The sequence below is a fragment of the Lissotriton helveticus genome, chromosome 7 (genome assembly GCF_964261635.1).
Source record: "Lissotriton helveticus chromosome 7, aLisHel1.1, whole genome shotgun sequence".
Lineage (NCBI taxonomy): Eukaryota > Metazoa > Chordata > Amphibia > Caudata > Salamandridae > Lissotriton > Lissotriton helveticus.
In genome coordinates, this window is record NC_136068.1 from 1,457,171,481 (window position 1) to 1,457,192,118 (window position 20,638).

Consider the following 20,638-nt stretch of genomic DNA (forward strand, 5'->3'; position numbering starts at 1 on the left):
GAATATATCCTGGATGTTAGTGTGGTTTTTTTAAACTTCTTTGTAAATGGTGAATAGGAAGCGTTTACGATGGGGCTTTCGAGGACCTAGTAAAAAATCCCTAGATCCATGTCATCTGAGAGTAAGGACAAGTGTTGTTTCACGTGGGACAGTGTTGAGGCTCTCAGCCAATCTAGGCATAACCTCCAAACACTGTAGGATGTCACTACCCTCAGGTGTTCTCGCTGTACATAGCGGGCCTATGGATAATAAACCCTTCGGCGGTACCCTTGAATCTTGGCTGACACATTTGTGTTGATAGGCCAAACTAACCATCCCTTCAAATTTGGGTCTTTTGAATTGTATGAAACGCCTTGCAAGATGTCATCTAGTGTCATCTAGTGCACCTTTACCATTTTCTGTATAGTTTTACCTTCCCTCAAAGTGTGAACGCGAGGGAATACGAGGTGTGTTCAAGTCCTTAATCTTGGCTAACCTCAGACAGAAGTCTGTTGCACAGTGTTGTTTAGGAAGATAATCTGCTTTGGTAGGAGGCATGCTTTAAATAATGCCTCAGTTCCCTGAACCTGCCATTCCTTAGTCCCCTAGTCTGATTTTATGTCTATAGTGTCTTTCCATAAGTCGAAACCCTGTTCAGACAGTTGGGAAATAAAGGATGCAGAGTATATCTATTTTGTGTTAGTAAACATATGTTTCTTTGCTGATATAGGTGCAAGCTTATAATAATATGAGCGTGGATCTAATCTGTTAAACCCAGAAAAATAAGCAAACTTTTATGCAAATGTTTGTGAACTACCTTTCGGTGGTGTTGGGCAATGTTCCAATTGGTGGTATGTGAAAACATTACGTGGTGTATGTAGAAAATGACCATAATCTTGGTAACAGTACATGGTGTCAAAATCAGATGTATAATCATACATTTCTTTTTTAGAGAATGCAGCAGATTGTTCTAAATCAGCCAGCATACTATTTACAGTTTCAAAATTCCAATCGTCTGAGAATGTACTTGAGGTGGTGATATCATTTAAAGAAAATTTAAATAGATGTAGTATTTTCAAAAGTTCAGTGGGACCAAATACATCATATGAAACCCTATCCCAAACTATTCCTTAAGGAACTGGTACTGCTGTAATGTTAACAAAGGATACATCTCTCTGTTCATTGTGAGATGATAAATGTGTTTTCAGTACCAGGTTCACATGTGACACTTCGGAGCGTTCTGGAAGATAATGTCCATTCAGGAGCAAGGAAAAGACAGTCACTAAACCTATCCAGAGGACTAGGAACAGTAGACCAATTGCTATCCAAAGCTGTAGCCATGGTGATACTATGGCTACTAGTTAAGTCTTTTTCAGCCAAAGGTGGAAATCCTTAAGTTGTTTTTTTTGCGGGAAACGAGCTGGCGGTGACTCAGGTTCACTTGGATCCAGAGAGAAGGTATCACAATCGATGAAATAGCCAGATGCAGGTCGAGCTATCTTTGGTAGCTCAGCAGGTATGGTTGAACTGGCAGATGACTCGTTTTGAGGCATATTCACATAGATGTCGATATTAGGCCAAATTGAGATGTGTTTCATTTGAATTTTGTTGTTGTTCAATTTCAATAGGCACAAGTTCCATTCCATTGCTGCAACCCCGTTACTTCGCATAGTAGAATCTTCAAATGTTATTAGTCTTTCTGTCTGAACTTCCTGTATGGTAGCAAGAGGAGATCGGCGGCTACCCAGGAGCCCACGCGGCCTGCTATTAAGCATCGGCCACATAGTGTGGTTTGGTCAGATCAATGGAGACAAATCTCTTTTCTTTTTAGCCGGCAAGAGGCAGAAGAAGTACTGTTCTTGTTCCTTCCACACCCAGGACAGGTAGAGGCGTTCTGTAAGATGGCCCAAATTCTTTCTTGCCCACAATCTTTTCTCTGACCAGATCCCCAACTTTTGGGACCCAGACAGATTTTGCCGTTACAGATTTAACTTGCCCAGTGGCAGTGCGTTTTACTTGAACATTGCTTTGTAATGCCTGGAATTCATTGAATTCCTATAAAACAGCCAAATAATCATTTATGACAAATCCTTTTTCATCTGCTACTGTGCTGCCACAATAGAGGTTGGGTACCCACATTCTTTTCCCAAATAGGACCTCATATGGAGTACGGCCGCCTAGAGAACTTCTTGGCATGGTATTAAATGCCCTTTGGACCTCATATAGGTGATTGACCCAACTACCACCCGAGCCTAATACCATTGCTGTTAAGGATTGCTTTAAGTCCCGGTTTTTCCTCTCCACAATCGAATTTCCCTCAGGATGATACAGAGATGAGTACCGCAATGCAACAGTCAAACTTCCCATGGCTTCCTTGTAAGCCAGAGAGCTAAAAGTGAGGCCGCAATCCGAATGTAATGTGTCAATTGCGTATGTCCCTATAAAGACTCACAAATCCTTTATAACAGTTCGGGCGTCAGCCGAGCGCTGGGGCCAAACGCACAGAAATTCAGAGCATGAATCTACTGCCACCAAGATATACTTGTAAGCCCTGTCAGATTGTAGGGGGCTCCAGTGGTTCAAATAGACACAAGCAAGAGGTCCGTCTGAAATCAGTAGCGATGTTTGTGATGGGCGTGTTAAGGTTTAACCTTTAATCTGCCGATAGATGTTGCACTTGAGGACAAATGCTTTTGTCAGTTTTGTTAAACCTGGCCACCAATACCGATGTTTCAATAGTGAAACTGTTGCAGTAATCCCTGCATGTGCTGAACCCAGACCCTCGTGTGCAGCTAGAATTAAGCCTAATCTGTAATCCATGTTTGGTATTACTCTATCCCCCACTCCTGGAATTAGAGCATACAGCATATTTTGTGCATCTAACTTGTAGGAGTACTTGAGTGGAAAACCTTTTTGGCAAGGCCGTGCTGTTTTCCCGCGAAACGATGACCGCTACCATTATCTGTCCGTCTACTCTCATGCGAGAACAAGTGAATGCAGCTACGGCAGCAGTTCGCACTGTTGCCTTGGAGGCTTCATCAGCCAACGAATTCCATTTAACGTGCACCCCTCCACGTTGATGACTCAGCGTATGGATCCTGTCAGCCCGCTGCAAGCCTCTGCCACTTGTTCCCAAAGCAACTTATGCTTTATTGTGCAACCTTTTGAGTCTTTAAAACCATTTTGACCCTCATAGTGGAGATTTTCATTATACAACTTGACACAATAAAATGAATCCCACACAGTAAGTGTGGGGAATTTGCGATCCATATTTTTAAGTGCCAGTGCTAAGGCTTTTAGTTCTGCCAGCTGAGCTGTGCAGTCTCCTAGAGATGGCGTCTGTGTATAGCTAGAACGGAATTCGCCATCCCGCATAAGACCCTTTACAATCACACAAGCTGCGCTGTATTGTAGTTTACTTCCTACAGCAGGACTATCAGTGTAAATAACATATTCATACTGATCTAAAGGCATTATTTCAAGTGTAGAGGGTATTCATGTTCGTACTACAGAAATGCCTGTGTTTTCAATGTAGAGTCAGATTTGTAGTCACCACCTGTTGCAGTGAGATAATTAGCCCATTATATTGATTGTGGATGCAGTGCCTTAGCATTTGGAACGCTAGCTTTTATAACGGCCACTAAGGTTGGTACTGAAGTTAGGAAAATTATTTGTTTCCTCTGAACCAATGTTCTTTCTCTCACTACAGCTGTCTGTAATGCTGTTAAAAAGAATTCAGTGGATGCAAAGCACATCTCAGCATTTGTATGCAATGGATACAATTTCGTTTTCATTGAAGGTTAGGAAACTGTATCGAGACTGACCCGCGAATACAAGGATCACCAAATTCTTTGTGTTTACACATGTGTGTAAGTGTTTGGAAGCTATCCTGTCAGTTTGTAGAAACATAGTAGAAAGGTTTTACTTTTTCTGCGTAATCTAAAATGTATGTTCTGCCAAAATTTAGGAATCCTAAAATGGATTGTAAGTTTTTCCAGCGTCTTTGGAGGTTGGGGCAGTGCACATTTTTCCAAAAGTTAGCTGCACGGCTTTTCCCTTCACTTGACAGCTCTTAGCCCAAAATAGGGCATTGAGGTGCACACTTTTTGATTTGTTAAAGTTACATTTCACTCTGGTCAAATGGTCCAACAATTCATTGTCAGTCAGATAGATAGATAGATATCATCTACATAGGACAATGTCTCCTCATCAAAACTTTGAAACAACTATGTTACTCATGCTGAGAACAGCCTGGGGCTATTCTTATATCCTTGAGGTAGTCAACAGAATTGATGCTGAGAGCCTAAGGCTGAAAAGGCTGTCAAATATCTGCTTTTAGGCACTATATTCTGGCAGAAGTATCCATTTGAGATATCTAATGTTGTTTTGTATTTGTTCCGCACAATGTTATTCATTAACGCAGCACTGTGTGCATTTTGTACTGCAAATGTCTTTGTGCATGTGTTCAAATGCCTGTAGTCTAAAACAAAGTGATCGGAATTGTCTGGTTTTGCTACGGGAAACAAGAGATTGTTCATTGAGGATGTGTTATTTTCTATTACACCTTGGTATTCAAGTTGATCTAGGATCTCCCTGACTTGTTTTGTTTTTTCGCGTCATGTTTTATTGGGTTTGTCTTTGTGGAGTTGGAGTAGTTTTTACTGGGATTACATGGTGATTTGATTCACCATCCCACCCTACATGATTGCGGTATAATGCAGGAGCAAGTGCTACCGCGCACTCCTGGGCGTATGAATGTTTTAGTGATTCTGGAATGAAGTCCGAGAATGCTGGTAAAATTACTGTTTCTCCTTTTGCGCAATCCATAACAAACTCAGGTGGCCAATCTTTTCCTGCTAAAAGAATGTTGTATCCAAAAGTCAGGTTCTCCCAAGAGAGACCTTTTACTTTCCTAGGTATGTCCCCCCTCCACGTGGAGTGTTATTTCGTATAACTGGTGTGGGACCCTTACCCTAATATCAGGTGTTTCCACCGTGATATGTTCATCCAACACCGCTGTCACCAGAAATTCCATCAGGTTATGGCAAGCTATTGTTACTTCTGCTGAGCGGTATAGCATTGTCAGAGCCCATTTCCCGTTCAGAAGCTGACTCCTCAGTAGCCTGGGCATTTCTCATTTTATGTCTTGCTACTCTTCATAAATTGAGGTTTTGATTTTGGTTTATCTCCTTTTTTGATATTAAAGTCTGAACTGCGATAATTGTCTTTTGACTTTGTTCGCTCTTCTGAGCTCAGTTGGTGGAGTGTCCCCTAAGACCTGAGCGAAAAGTTTGGTTACGTAAGCTTCGACATTTCCTTTCTCCGCATCACGAGGGACTCCCCTGATTCGGATGTTATTTCTTCTTGAGCGAGTCTCAAAATCCTCCGCATGGGCGTGCAAGTCCAATAGCTGGTCTGTGAGTCGAAATATCTCTTCTTGTGCCTGTTCTAGCTCCTCGTCTCGAGTGCTTTCATGTACTTCCAGGGCATCCACTGATCCTCAATGTCTGTCACCTCCCTCTTGATAGAATGCAGATCGCAAGTGAGGTCTCTTGCTGTGTTACATGTGTTGCAGGTCATCTCTCAAAGAGAAGAACAAAGACTCCAAGTAGGAGCTAGTTACCGGAGCTTCCTTGTCTTCCCCAGATGGCGAGGCTGCCCTGCCTGCCATTTTCTGCACCTTCCTGACCTGCAATGCCGCTTGTTTTGTGAACATATCCTTAAGTGTGCCCTTTTTTTTGCTCGGACACAGCCATCAGGGCTATGCCTCCACTCCTGCTAAAAACTTGATTCTCCCAGTTCACTCATTTCCTGCAGATCTCGGTGGAGATTCCCTCTATATAGGAGATATCTCCTTCAGTGGCATTGCCCTCTGCTTTCTCTTATGCTCGGGCCTCCCCGTCTCATCGACCTCGACGTACCCCAGTGTCTACCTCTTTGATCTGGGTTAGCTCCAGTGTACTGCTTCCCACCTCTTCCCAAATACTTCTCCAATCAGAAGAGTGGCCTAAGGTCTTCCTGCTGCCAGTCCTCCCATAGGGGAGGTTTGCCAAAGTCACATATGGGTGGATTCCTCCCACTCACCGTCTGGTCCCAAGAGGCTGGGTCTTTTCCTCACAGCAGCCTCTGCTCCTCTCAGATTGCTCTGCACGCTTGTGCTTGGGCCTCCCCGGTTTACCGACCTTGATGAGGTTGCAGCGCTGCAGTTTCCACTTTTTCGTTCTGGGCCATCGCTAGCTCTGATACACGCCTTCCTTCATCTCCCAAAGTCCTACTCCAATCGGGAGAATGGCCCCAGGCCTTCCTGCTGTTGGCCATCCGTAGGTGGGGTTTACCACAGTCACATAGGTCCAGAGGGTCCCTCGCACTTACTGTATGTCACCAGGAGGCTGACACTTTTCTCGTGTGGGCCTCTGCTCCTTTTGACCCGCTCCGCTCACGGCCCCCAGAGTGGGCCAGGCACACTGCTCCGGTCTGAGCCTAACTGCCAAGTCCGCTGCCACTCGATGGGCGCGGCCACTCGCCGCACCCTCTACTTAGGCCGTCTGAGCCCCTGAGCCACTGTGTCCCTCCAAGCTTAAGGATGGCCCCCGCGGACGAGGCACCACCTTGCCCAGACTCTGTGCCTCTCGGCCGCCTCCTCGTATCCCGAGGCCCGGAACAGGCCATTGCATCCCTCCAGCTCAGCCTTCAATGCTGCCTACCCCACTGCGGTTCGAAGATCGGCTGCTCACCGCGTCTCCTCCAGATCCGGTCACTGGGTCGCTTCCTCCACCTGCAGTCTCTGTCAGCACCCAGCAGGCAGGGGCCAGCACTACGCCTCTCCTGGCATCTCTGGCGGCGCGTCATGGGAGAGAATTAATCTCTCAACCTCCACGCGGGCTGCTTGCGCCATTCCGCGATTCACAGGGCTTACCCCTGCAGGGTTACACCGCTGTCTTTTCGTTGGGGAGAAAAATGCCTCACCAAGTCAGCACTTAACTGTCTCTCGACCGCTCCGGGTACTCGGATCTATGTCCCCGCTCCCGCTAGACAGACTGGAGTGGATGCCAGGCAGCACAGAGGATGGAGAGACCGAGTTTCACATACTACTCGGTCGCCATCTTGACCATGCCCCCCTCCACAGTCTTTTAAAGAATTTGGCCAGCAATCTGTTTGGGCATGGGCTCCGAGAGCTCGTGGAAGTTAAGTTCACCCTCCAGCTCTTAAGTGTTTTAATAGCGGGCAAATGCCTGTGCAATGTCAGGACCCTGAGCTAACTTTTACCTTGGGTTGGGTAAGTACCTTCTGACACATCTCGCCTTCTCCTCAGTTTGACTCAAACATGCTAGCAGGTGCCTGGCCTTGTCCCCCACATCATATAGTTTTCACTGTGTTGCAAGGTACTGTTGTTGGGCAACCCCCTCTGCTCTGTCTCTCAAGAGGCGCAAAGTCTCCTATCCTGGCCGTTGGATCAGTTTGTGCTCCAGGTCCAAAACGTGGTGGACAAAGGCCTGAAGCTGCGCAGCTATGGTTTGTTTTTCCTTTCTTAACGAGTTATCAGAGACTATAGTCTATCAGGCATGACTGCCTTTTATGCTTCCCACACCACCCTTGGGGAGACCACCGTTTGTTTGTTATCCTCAAAATAGACCATAGAGTCTGCCCTCACCTGCATCACAGTATCAGAGTGCTGCAGTGCCCAGACATTGAGGTATCATTGGAGGAGTTACCTTGCCTCCTTCCTTCCTCCAAGACCAAAGTTGGCGAGTAGTGGAGAGTGAGCGAGATTCTATTTGCCAGATACTCTGCTTCCTCTATTGTCAGTGCTTTCTCAGTAGGCGAAAAGAAATAAGCTGCGAAAATGATCTCTGGGAGCCTGAGTAAAAAAATAGTATGCCACTTCCGTCAGGTGTTTCAGTCTACAAATGTCCACCAGGCACAATGCTCTGGTACATTGTGGTAGCCAAGTAGGGTGGTCCATCCACTCCTCTCTCAGTCCCAGCATATCGTTTCAGTCTCCCCAGCAGGAAGACTGAATCCCCAGCTTCCAGCAGTATTGGACCCACTTTTTACAGTGCCTCGTTTTGTAGGCAGGGAGAGACAAAGACATTAATTAGCACGAAAGCCTGGGTTCCCCGAAACTCCAGTATCCTGATCACCATGCTTTCTGTGTCCAGCCCTTTCCTTGTGACCCTGAAAGGGGGTTAATTTTTAATAGTTTAACCACTCCCTGGAACCCTTTGGAAAACCCGGCATGGCCCAATGATTCATACTGGCCCGTGCCTAGAAATTTACAGTCCGTACCCAAGAGATGAGTCTTCTGGAAAACGAAATCAGGGATGATGCCCTGGGTGTATTGTGAGACCACCCTACTTAATTTCATTGCCTAAGCCATTGACAAACCAAAACAGAAATTTGAGGTAGTCTGTCCTTCCTCCTGTTGCGTTAGTGTATCTGAAACATCCCCCCACAACTCCCTCCATTCACTCCCCATCTCTGGACCGGATAGTGCTGCATCTCCTTATGTGTTTGCTACACGAACCAAATACCCAAATTCCCTTTTAATTCCCACTCCCCACATTTCCCAAAACATAGCGCAAACATGCTTGTCCCCAACAGAGCAAAGGTCTGCCACCCACCCACCCTAAAACAAGAAAATGAACCCTTAGGGGGTCCTGTGATCGAATCCGCGGCAGACAGTCCAATAACAGTTCCCCTCTCTTTAGTCTGGCCTGAGAGGGAAGGTCATAAGCAGATATACCTACCAGTGGGGATATGTCCGGTCTGTGCCCACTCCAGTTCGTTCAAGGATGAGGTAATTCTGCATTCCCGGTCATGGTCCAAGTATGTTCTGGTGTTAATCCCCTGCCGCCTGCACTCTACGGGCTTCAACAGTAGGCAGAGCGACTCAATACATCAAATCCGCCCCTCCTAAGTCATAGAAGTCACCTTCGACTCAAAGGGATCCAGTGTAGAGTCTGCCTCAGACAGTGAGGCGATGCGGGAGGACCGCTCGTCTCCCCCCGCCCACCCTGATATTGGGTTGCACGAATTCACCATCCCCTCCACCACCCTGGCCTTCTCTGATCTTGCCTGTTATTATGTTGGGCGGCTGCCCATTAGCAAGACCACCCGTCGTCGCTGACGTCTCCTCCCGACAGCCTGTTGCCAGGTGTTGTCACCATCTACAGCCACGGTAATTCTCAGAAGGAACCCCCCACAACTATAACATTTCAGTAAAGGCTAAGGAACGGGGGGGGAAATGAACAATCAAGAAATAGGCCCTCCAGGCCGGAGAATAATGTCACACATGATTGAATCTTACTATAACAGACCCAGATCACACACTATACTTTATTTGACATATTTCCGATTAAATTTTTTTTTGTTATTTGCACCCTATTTCTTCTAAACTCGATTTTTACAACTTAAATTGCATCATTTGCCTATTGTTACATATATTTACATACTAACATGAACCATTTATCCCAAATTTCATCTGTTGTCGAGCTATTATCAATTATTGTTATTTAAAAACATTTTTTTCAATCATTCATCCCGATTCATCCCTTCTCTTCCACACCCTTCTCTGACATACCATTCATAACGCATACCATACACTCTTCAAACAGCAGTCTGGAAAAAACAACATCCTCAATACACGCCGGCGGAGTCTGTTCTCTTCTCTCCTTCCGTTGTAGTGGTCCTGGACGGCACATAAGCAGTCAACTTGATTGATTGACCATTTACACCCACTCCATCTTGCTGCAACCAGTGTCATCCTACTTCCAGCGTCACCAAGAATGTGTTGTTTTTGATTACCCACAGCTTTGCCGGATAGAGAATTGTGTACTGTAGGCCCATTTGTCACAGTTTCTCCTTTTTCTTCGTCTTTGGATCTACAATGAAAATCAGACAACAGATAGACAACACAGGCCGTCACAGTCTAGAGGTCGTGTGCCATGGCAGTCTGTAGGATCCGGTGGCGGTCTCTAAAGTTCAATAGTCTGGCGACCATTGGGTGGGGCTTCAGAGGCCAGGAGGCGCCCCGAAACACCTGTTCCAGGGAAACCAAAACAGAGGGGTTCTTATGATTATTACTACAATTTATTAAGCGCACGGCTACCTCCAACGGGGGTGTCCCGGCGCTAGTAACGGCAACAGCAGCAGGATTTAAGCCATATGAGGGATTTCCGGGAAGGCTAAACAGCCACGTTTTTTATGTTTTCCTAAATAATCTTTCTGTCTTAGCCTTCCTGATGTGTGTAGGCATGGTATTCCATATGTCAGTAATTTTTACTGAAAACGAGCACCCGCCAATTCTGGATTTTTTTAAACTTGGGGTAGCCAGAAGTTCCTGAAGATTGGATCTTAGGAACCTGGTCTGGGAATATTTCTGTATTCTCTTTTTCAGGTATTTTGAACCTTTCTCCCGCAATGACCTGTAGGCTAGGGTCAGAGCTTTAAATTCAATTCTTTTCCTTACTGGTAGCCAATGCAAGCTCCGTAGATTTGGGGAGATGTGGTGGAGGAGTGGCACATTCCTGATCAGCCTTGCAGCCGAATTTTGATTGATCTGCAGTTTCCTGATAAGATATGCAGGGGGGCCTAAATATAGACTATTAGCATAGTCTAGTAGTTGTGATGTAACCAGTGCATGCACCACCATTTTCCTACAGTCCATAGAGAGATAGTGAAGGAACTTTCGTAGAGTTTTTAGTTTCCAAAAGCACTGGGAGGAGACAAGACTGATCTGAGCTTTACCTGTTAGTATGGAGTCAAATTTAAAACCTAGGTTTCTTGCAGACTTCACAGGTACAGGGGGTATTAAGCTCTACATACCACCAGAGTTCTGCCTTTGGGGGATGTACCTGGGTAAAAAATAACACCTCAGTTTTTTCGGTGTTCTATTTCAAGCAGCTGTCTGTCATCCACAATGAGATATTGAGAAGACACTGCTTGAAGTTAGAGAAGGCTGCCTTCGTGTGTTCCGTAAAGGAAACACCAGCTGGGTGTCATCAGCATAGTAGACAACCTTTACACCCCATTGTTCAGCTAGAGGGGCCAAAGGTGCAAGGTAAATGTTAAAAAGGGTAGGGCTCAAGGGCGATCCCTGGGGGGACACCGCAAGTCAAAGGTTTCGGAGATGATATGTGAGGATGGTGGGACACTTGTTGAGATCGGTCCTCAAGAAATGTATTGAACCAGACAAGTACGTTTCCAGTCATTCCCATCATCTCAAGCCTCTTTAACAGGATACAGTGAGATACCGTATCAAAGGCCACAGAGAGATCCAAAAGCACGAGCATTGCACAGTTTCCCTGATCAACTGTAGCATGCACAGTCTCTGCCACTTCGAGCAGAGCTGTCTCTGTACTATAGCCAGCCCTGAGCCTGATTAGGAGTCATGCAAAAGATTACTGGACTCCAGGAAGGCTGATAGTTGTTTCTGGACCTCTTTTTCAAAAAATTTGGATGGTACAGAGAGTAGAGAAATTGGCCTATAATTTTTTAGTACAGCCGGATCAGCATCCTCCTTCTTGAGGATAGGTCTTACATGTGCTGTTTTCCAGGATGTAGGGAATGAGCCTGAGCTCAAGGAGGAATTCCAGATGGGGTTAAGTATAGGGTTAAAGCAAGAGGCCAGTAATTTAAAAAATCTGGCAGGGCAGGGATCGGTCGGTGAGCCTGATTTTATGCTCTTTAGATCCGACAGGGATGCTTCCAGACTAAAAGGGCAGAATTCTGACCAAATGTTAAAGGGTTGAGAGGTATGTGGGAGCTTGTCTGTCAGCTCAGACTGTGGAAAGGAGATATAAATTGGCTGGATTTTCTCTTGGAAAAAAATGGCTAGGTCTTCACAGAGGGTTGCTGGGGGGGGGATCAAGCTCTTCATTGCCAGTGGTTTAACAAATCCCTGGACTAAATCAAAGATCTCTTTGGTCGAGTTATTGAAGGACTGGATTTGTTCTGCCATATAGTTCCCAAATAGTGGTACGCTTGAGTTTTTGGAATTTTTTTTAACGCTGTTTTATATATGCTTTTTGCGTCAATATCATAGTTTTTTTCTCAATGCGCACTCGAGCTTCGTGCATGCACTTTTTTCTGACCGGAGTTCTGTGGAAAACCAGGGGGCCGAAGGTTTGTTCCTGGCTTGTTTTATGGGCTTGATGGGGGCAATTGAATCAAGTGCAGAGGTGACCCGGCAATTGAAAATAGAGACGTCCTGGCTTGGGTCCCCTGTAAGCTCTGGGGAAGTAGTCAGTAGTTCTGGTTCTAGGGATCTTAATACAGGTTTTTCCAATTTCTTCTGACCTCATATGTTGGGCCGCTCTGCTTAGGAGCAAAGGTACGGGTCAAATTAAATGGAACAAGCCGGTGGTCTGACCAGGTTAGTTGAAGAGGTGTCTCGACAGCTAGGGATTGATCATTCGTGAAGATCAGGTCAAGTATATGGCCTGCCACATGTGTAGGTAGTGCTACTTTTTGGGTTAAGTTTAGCCCTAAAAGAGTAGCTGGCATTTTTGAGGCGAGGGGGCACTTGTCATTGTCCATATGAACATGAAGATCGCCTAGCACTGTGAGATTGGCATACCTCAGTGAGAGGTGTGCTACAGTATCATACAGGTCAATTAGGTGAGCTACCGGGGAGTCTGGTGGTCTATAAACTAGAATTCCTGTAAAAGATGAGGCAGGAGAAAATGTTATACAGTACAATAGGGCCTCGATCGACCCTAAATTCTCTATTTTTTTGTGCATAATCTCCCAGTGATCTCTCGATTACCGCAAGTCCCCCTCCCAGTCTGTTGTTATCCCGGTTGAGCGTTACTATCCTGTAGCCTTGTGGAATCGCCAAGGATATATCAGGGTTGTTACAGTCTCTTAGCCATGTTTCGGTGAAGAACATTATATCCCAATTGTCAGAGTCAAGGGCGAGCCAGACGTCTTCTGCATGTTTGGGAAGGGACCTGCAGTTGACTAAAAAGGCCCTGTACGTGAGATTAGACGTAGCTAGGTTTCTGGTAGTACATGTAGTGTTTAGCTTGAAGGAGCAGGATTTGCAATCTAGTTCCCTTCCTGCATCTCCTAAAATGTATGTGCCAAAATCTATGCACAGTGGGTCAGAACATCTACGTGGCTTCAGTGCCATTAATTGTTCATTTGACCATACTGTTCTGGGCCTGAGATCGGGATCGATACGGGCAGCATGGCTGGCGCTGGCTGCGTTCCAGATGTGGATGGGCGCAGACAGGCTTCCCTTAGTCTTGCCTTCGGCGCGGTTCCGTCATCCACCCTTTTTATCTTGGGTAGCGTCTTGTGAGTAGACTGCTAACCTTGGTATCAAAAAATAGAAATTGCGCCGAGGAGCTATAACACAGCTCCATTACAAAGTCAGTGTACGGTACAACACACACAGTACTTCAATTTAAAAAGAAACTGGTTTAAATTTTAAAAAACAGCAGCAATGAACCCCCGAACCTTAACACAGCAAAATACACTCAGCTGTGTCTCCGGCCTGGTCGCGTCATCCGCCCTTTTTTTATCTTGGGTAGCGTCTTGTGAGTAGACTGCTAACATTGGTGCGAATGAGAAGAAATTGCGCCCAGTAGCTATAACACAGCTCTGTTACAAAGTCAGTGCACGGTACAACACACACAATACTTAAATTTTAAAAGAAACTGGTTTCAATTTTAAACAAGCATTTGCAATGCAATAGGTCTCGCATTTGTTAAAGTTAGAGCTCTTGGCGTTATCTCTTGGCTTTGACATTGACAATGTTTTTTACTTTTGTTTTTTTATTTGCATGCTTTGCTCTGTTGCTTGCAAATAGTTAGGTAGCCATGGAGGTACTGTGAGGATGAGCAAGGGAGGGAGAAGGATAGAAGGGATCCTAGTATGTGAGAAAAGTGCTTTAAGAGATGAGAAAAGCTGAGATGGGTGATTAGGGAGGTGGTGGGGGAGGGGTTTATCTGCAAAGTGGGAGGGTGTTTCGGGGACGGAAGATGAAACAGGAGCCCTCAGAAAACTGTAGCATGCCTACAAAAATGCACAACCAGTATTGCTGGAAGGTGCAGTGGCGAAATATGACTCAACACAAGAGTGGCTGCGGCAGAATAGAGTTGAAATGTTACAGGAGACCGTACCATGGACGCGTATGCACTGATAAAAAAACAACAATTATTTTGTATAAATATATCAATGTTTAAGGTTAGCAGAGCTACAACAGTAGGTAATTATCTCAAAAAGCAGGACGGCACCGACCAAAAGCAACTGCTTACTCAGACCTTGAATCCCTGCTGTTTCCTTCCAATCCACAATACGCAGCCTTTCTGAAAACCTCAGGGCTGTGGAAATCCAGACTTTTGTATTTAGAAGCTTAAGCTGTCAAGTGACGTATGTGAGAATGTTACAAAGTGCAGCGGAAGCTAGTTTTAGAAGTTATTTCAGCTAGCATAAAATGAAATGTATTAGCGAGGCAGAGGGAATGGGCAGTTTATTGGCAAGAAGGTATATCAAAAGACGGGTTAGGCTGGGGAGGAGTCAGCGAGATTTCAGGATGAATCCTCTTAAAGGATGGTGATGACGGCGGCGTGGGACTAGTTGGGTGTCTTGTTGGGTCTGTAAATAACTGCAGAGTCAATAACATTTTAGCATGGACCCTGGAAGTCCTGTTGAGCTAGGGCAGAACCAGTCACATCAAGACACTGCCCGTAGCAGACCAGAAGGGCTGGGATAGAGTCAGTCAAATATTAAACAGAGTTCCCTGAAATGACAGCAGAGCCCATATAAATGAAACATTTCAAGCCAATCTAGGTGAAAAGAGAGGCAGGTAGGGCTGGATCAGAATCAATGGTTTATTGTTCTTTAAAACAGACTTCTTACATCAAGGGTGCATTTTTTTTAATGGTGAGAGTGCCGGTATTTTTTTTTAGCCCAGTACAACCCTATCAGGGCAGTGCGTGGGAGAAGCCATAATTTCTAGAGTCAGAAGAAGGTAGAACTGGCACAGTCAGTGACCGCAGCGCCAGCTGGTGTGAACTGAAGCAGATCATGAGAATCATTAATGCACCCCAGGAGATGCGGCTTGGTTAGAGTTGCCTCGTCTCATGGGCCAGAAATGGCCTAAAGCCCAGTCTGCGTGTGAAATTAAGCAGAGCCCGCGCTGGAAGCCATGAATAGGGGAGGGTGGGGGAACAATGGCACATGGAGGAAGCGTTCGCAACGGCGCCCGCTTCACGAACCATGAAGTGCGGGCGTCTGTGGGGAGTGGGGAGGAGAGGGGGGGTGGCGAAGGGGAGAGACTGCATAGTTATATAATACAAACACTAAAACCACAACTCCCAGAATGCTAATTGCGGCTGACCACAAAAGTAGAGCTTCACTGCAAAGTCTGTAAAGTGAGGCTGATGTGTTTGGATGTGGATAATACCAATCTGGCCACTTTGCAACCACCCTGTCTTGCTTTAATTAGTTATGTATTTAATTTTTTATATTTAAAACCTTTTATTTATCTCCATTCCGAGGCTGCGGAATAGAAAAATGTCAGAAAAAGGGCATTTCCCCGCAAGAGTGTTTTTCTGTTTTGGATCCATTTCACGGGGGAAGCAACTAAATGAAAGAAGGAAAGAGGATGTGAACCGTTTCTTTAAGTCACGGTTTTCAATAAGTGAGGAGCAAGACAGAAAGAGAGGGAATAATAGGAAGAGGGGGCTAGGGGGCAGCTGCCAGCACAGAAAAGAAGAGGACATTATCTGTGTCTGCTCTGGGCAGTAAGAAAGAGACAGAGTCCTGTTCCTTCTCTGCCTGTCCCTGAAAGTTCACGAAAGCAAGCCGAGCGAGAGGCGGAGCATGCAGACCTCGGCACTAAAATCACAGCTGGCAAATGTTAACCTTTAGATCGCAGAAAGGCGGCTTAGAATTATGCACTGCATTCAGCAGGAGAGCCTATACACCTAAGTATCAGTCAATGAGTACCGCAGTGGAATGGACTTGCGCACACCAGGAGGTGAATAAGGAAGCCAGGGTGCTGGCTTCTTGGTTTGCGGATAGTTAAGAAAGTTCCCCCTCGGACACAGATTAACCTGAAGAGCAGACGGAAACTGTAGTTAGGCGGTGCTGCTTCCGGAATAAACGGAAGTGAAGCATCGCCTCTACAGCCAATGATAAGCCCAATAAGAAAAGCTATGATAACATTAAACAAATGGGAAGAGGCAGGAGAAATTAAGTGGCAATAGGCGGAGTTTCTCCCAATATACAAATTACTTAATGCCTCGTAGAGGCAGCGTATGCAATGCCCTATGCGGGACCTAAAAACAGGTTTAAAATCTGCCAGCAATATGTACAGTTTAAAAAACGCAGCAGCAATGACCCCCCCGAGCCTTAACACAGCAAAAACACTGAGCCGTGTCTTCGGCCACTATTCTGGAAGAGCTCTGCCGATTGTCCCTCAATTTTCTTGGCAAGGTCCATTATCTGGACATTGTTGTGGCGTGAGCGTCCCTCCACATCCTTCCCCTGTCCCTGTAGCATCTCTATTTTATCAGACATGTGCGGCAGCCTTTGGTTCATTTCTCCTAGGTCTGGTGTCATGTGGGCCCCTGTCACCCACATTTCAGTGACCCCTGTGGCCAGTTTCCTGTGGTCCACTCAGAGGAGGCACATGACAATTGCCATGCTATCTATTTTTGCTTCCAGCAAACCTTTAAGGTCTGCGATTGCACCCAGGAACTTACCCAGGCGATAACATAACATACTGTGTATTTATAAAGCGCACGTTCAGCCAGAAGGGCCCCTTGGCTCTGAATAACGGATGTTTATTGTTACTGGACTTAATGGTAATCATTTTATTGATCTCAGAAGGATTAAAGGCTGAGTAGATCCACTGGGATTTGAACCTGTGATGATGAGGTCAAACACAGGCCCCTACGGGCGAGCCCAACAGCCAAGCAAAATAGCTGCTTGCAAAAGCAGCTTTGTGCCCCATCCCACAAACCTCTCCCCATCTGCCACATTTATCTGTCTCCAGCTACCAAACTGCCTGCAATGTAACTAACCTGCAACTGGAGTGCTTCGGTGTTGACGGTGCAACGAAGCCCACATGGATTCCGCAGTGTGTGGCACAGGGCCAAGGTCTCTGGGGGATCAGTGAGAGACGTGTCGCACCAGAGGCGTGGAAGACAGCCCGCTCTGTGCCGAGTGCCCGGCGATTAGTGGCAATGAATTGCAAGGAAAACCGGGGGAGCAGCGGCCCGACATGGTGGTTGACGTGGCCAGTCCGTTGCGCCTCTGTGGAGTCTTGAGGGCTTGTAAATGTCAGAGCCTCCCATCTCCAGGATTGTTTGTTGCTGGAAATTGCACCACCTTTTTCAGGGGGTCCTCAGGGGTCTTCCTCCGTGGTTACGGTGCAAGGGGGTCCAGGATTATTGCAGAGGGTGTGGTCAGCGGAGCTCTGAACCATCTTGTACTAGGCCACACCCGAAAGAGTACATTCTTGACAGTGCACATTTTACAGGCTACATATCCTTTAATTCAGTCCTACTCCTTGTATGCTACACAGTTCTTTTTGACTTCAAATTACTCTAATCCGCTGAACACACCATACACCAATAATAAACTATCTGATTTCTAGGGGCATGATACTGGAAGAGGGCCATACTTTAGTGGAGGAAGGTTCCTTCTAAATACGTCAGTACAAGCATATCCAGAAACAGATAACCCACCCATGCACAGCCTTCCGATGGTTTTGCAGCCTATCACCAATTTCACTCAAATTTCATAGCCAAATATGCTACAATGTAGCTCAGATTCCTACTTACCTGGTCATCGGGGACCCCCAAATTAGTTGTAAGATAGCAAAAGTTGTATTCCTCCTCTTCGGAGCACGAGTCCCTTTCGGCTCTCTTGCAGGCAAAGCAGAAACAGCCATTAGAAACATTTCTGTACAAACTAATAAATGTCCAAGAAAAGCGATCGTTCTGAGATTCAATGCTCTCATGGGAACTAGATTCCTTAAAGCAAAGGAGACACCAAATATGTGCTTTGCATTAAAAATAAAAAAAAGATAGTTTGCCAATGATCTTCCAGCTACACAGCTCCCTCAGCTTTGTCTTGAGGAGACGACACATTCTCACTGGGGAAGACAATGCATTTTCCTACTGTAAGAAATTGGGTTGTTGGTTGACTAGGTAGGAGCCTTGGTCAAACAGCAACCACAATCCTTCTAAGGGTGAGGCACAAGCCAACTCTAAATTAACCAGTGCTCAACATTCTGGTAGCTTGACAGAGCGGTTGGTCAGTACCTGGCACAGTACCTCTTAAGTTGGAGGCAATGTGTAAAGTATTACAATAATAAAGTGTAAAACACCACACAAAAAGGACCCCCCCCCAAGAGCTGCGATTTTAGTATTTTGGAACAGGTCCAATCCACGCAGCAGCAGAGCTGCATCAGTTCTGCCTTGGTTTACACCGAGCAGCAGAGGATATGTGTTGGTACCGCTGGCAGAGCATCTTCAGCTCACTTACTAGGGTCCCGGATAGGGATGACACCACTTGGCAGGGTAGACTCACAGATAGCAGAGTCCTGGTGCAGATCCAAAGCTTGTTAGAAGCCTGTTGTGGCCCTGAGGCTTCAGATCAGGAGGCCAGTCAACTAGCACTTGGAGTCGCACTGGGTTCTGAATTCAAGAGATGCAGTCCCAGTTCTTCTCACCCAAGCAAGAAGGCAGCAGTCCAGCAGAGTGCCTTGATTCTTGGGTGGCATTGGGCTGTAAGCCCTTGACATCTGTTTAGGAAGTTGTGATGCCCTACCATTGGAGGAGCTTACCCTCTGGATTTTTTCTGGCGCGCTCATGTCAGCACACTGGAGGTGCTTCTTGTTTTTTTTGTTGCTGATGATGTACAAGCAGTGATATCATGTCAGAAGGATACCCAACACAAAACTACTTGAAGTTCGAAAGGTATAAATTGATGTGTCACAGTTCTAACTTTCTATGAGAAGGGATCATCAGAACATTTTTGAGAGGTCGTCTCAACCTTAACTTATCAAGGCATGCTTCATCATTTGATGACCTTTCTCAATGGGGTGGGAGCAATGCCACTCCAGCAGACTCAACCGAGGTCAGCTAATCTGAACATGGAATTAATATTTTAACGGAATGTGTGAAAAATGTATTAATTCCTGAACTCTAGTCATAAAGAATGACAGAAAACACGGTGCTCCAAGGTATCTTGAAACAGCAGCCCAGTGGACTCTAATACAGGAGTGTTTGAGACCGGATTCTGCCAAGAGAGGAAGGTAAGGTAAGGTTTTGCGAGGATGCGTAGTAAACGGGTAAACGTATTTTACAACTCCCCAGATGCAGAATCATTTCCTGTTCAGAGAGTAGGCTTCGATGGTACAGATTTCTCTCCCAGGGGAAAGAATCTTTCAGAATTTGCTGGAATCTTATGGAGATTGTACTTTAGGTCTATAGATGCCAGACAGTTAGGTGCGCAGAAGCTGTATTGTAATGAGGAACTTGCCCCTGGTTCTCGGAAAGGAGATGGAGGTCTGCATTGAATCTGACTGGAGTCTTCACGGACAAGTCCCAAAGCTTTGTGTCCCAAAAGTGCCTGGCCCATGCTGCAATGATGAGAATGTTTTTGCATTTTTCTATTGTCATCTTCTAAAGGCATCTTGCGAACCAGAGGAAAGGTGCAATCAAATATTTTTGACTAAGGAAAGAAAGGGCTTCTCCAAACACTTCCAGACCCAAAAAAACACTACCTGCTTGCATACATATAACATTTTGCATTTTCTGGTACTGCCTAGAAATCACTCGGTGTGGCCCACCTTTGAAATGCCACTTGTATTTGCCAGCTCCCATTCAGGGCAGTGTTTGTATTTTTCTGCTTAAGGCGTCTGCCATGTAGTTCTGAAGGCCTGATTAATGCTGTATTTATAGAGCAAATCCGTGTTTCAACACCCACTTCCAAAGACGTCGAGTATCCTGCGACATCGGTTACGATTGTGTTCATTTTTTTTTCCTCATGTAGTCAATGGCGCAACAAAACTTGAGGGGAGTGGGGCCTGCAAGGCACATGGATGGGCCCCACTCCGGATTTAATCAGGAGCTCAAAGACCAGAGTACTGTGCTGAAGCGGCCCCTGCAGCTCGGGCGTCCTCGCAACACGGGGGCTGTTGGGGCCCGTGCTACGCCACTGTGGGTAATAGAGTAGTCACGATGTCTGCCCTTATTAAGATGTGTTGATGAACAATCTGCTGTAAGAAGCTAGCCTGACTGTCCTGAGCTCCAGCATGGTTATGTTTAGTATTTGCTTCTGAGGATCTAAAACACCATCCCTAAAGCGCTCTAAGTGATCACGGGCCCTCTTAATGAAGCATCTGTGGCTCAGTGGCTGAAAATCTTTGACTTGTTGAGCCCCGGGAAATCACAAGAGTTCTGGAGTTACATAAGTCTCCTCAGTCGTGGTACAAATCACAAAGAAAACTCTCTAGAGGCATCAGTCTGGGTCTCTCACGTAAAAGCGCTTTATAACGAAGAACGATCAAATACTCAGCCATACGATACGCCCACACTAAGACAGAATCGGGCTTTAATCATCGACACCACGCCCCCTCCCGGAAAATCTCTAGTGTCTAAAATATTAAAAAAAATAGACCTAACGGCGCACCAGG

At 45.9% G+C, this 20,638-nt stretch overlaps 1 protein-coding gene across 3 annotated transcripts in view; it reads right to left on the bottom strand.

Moving 5' to 3' along the window:
• Positions 1–20,638, bottom strand: part of LOC144770363 (uncharacterized) — a 918,549-nt gene that overhangs the window by 263,499 nt on the left and 634,412 nt on the right. The gene's annotated exons all lie outside the window — the stretch shown is intronic.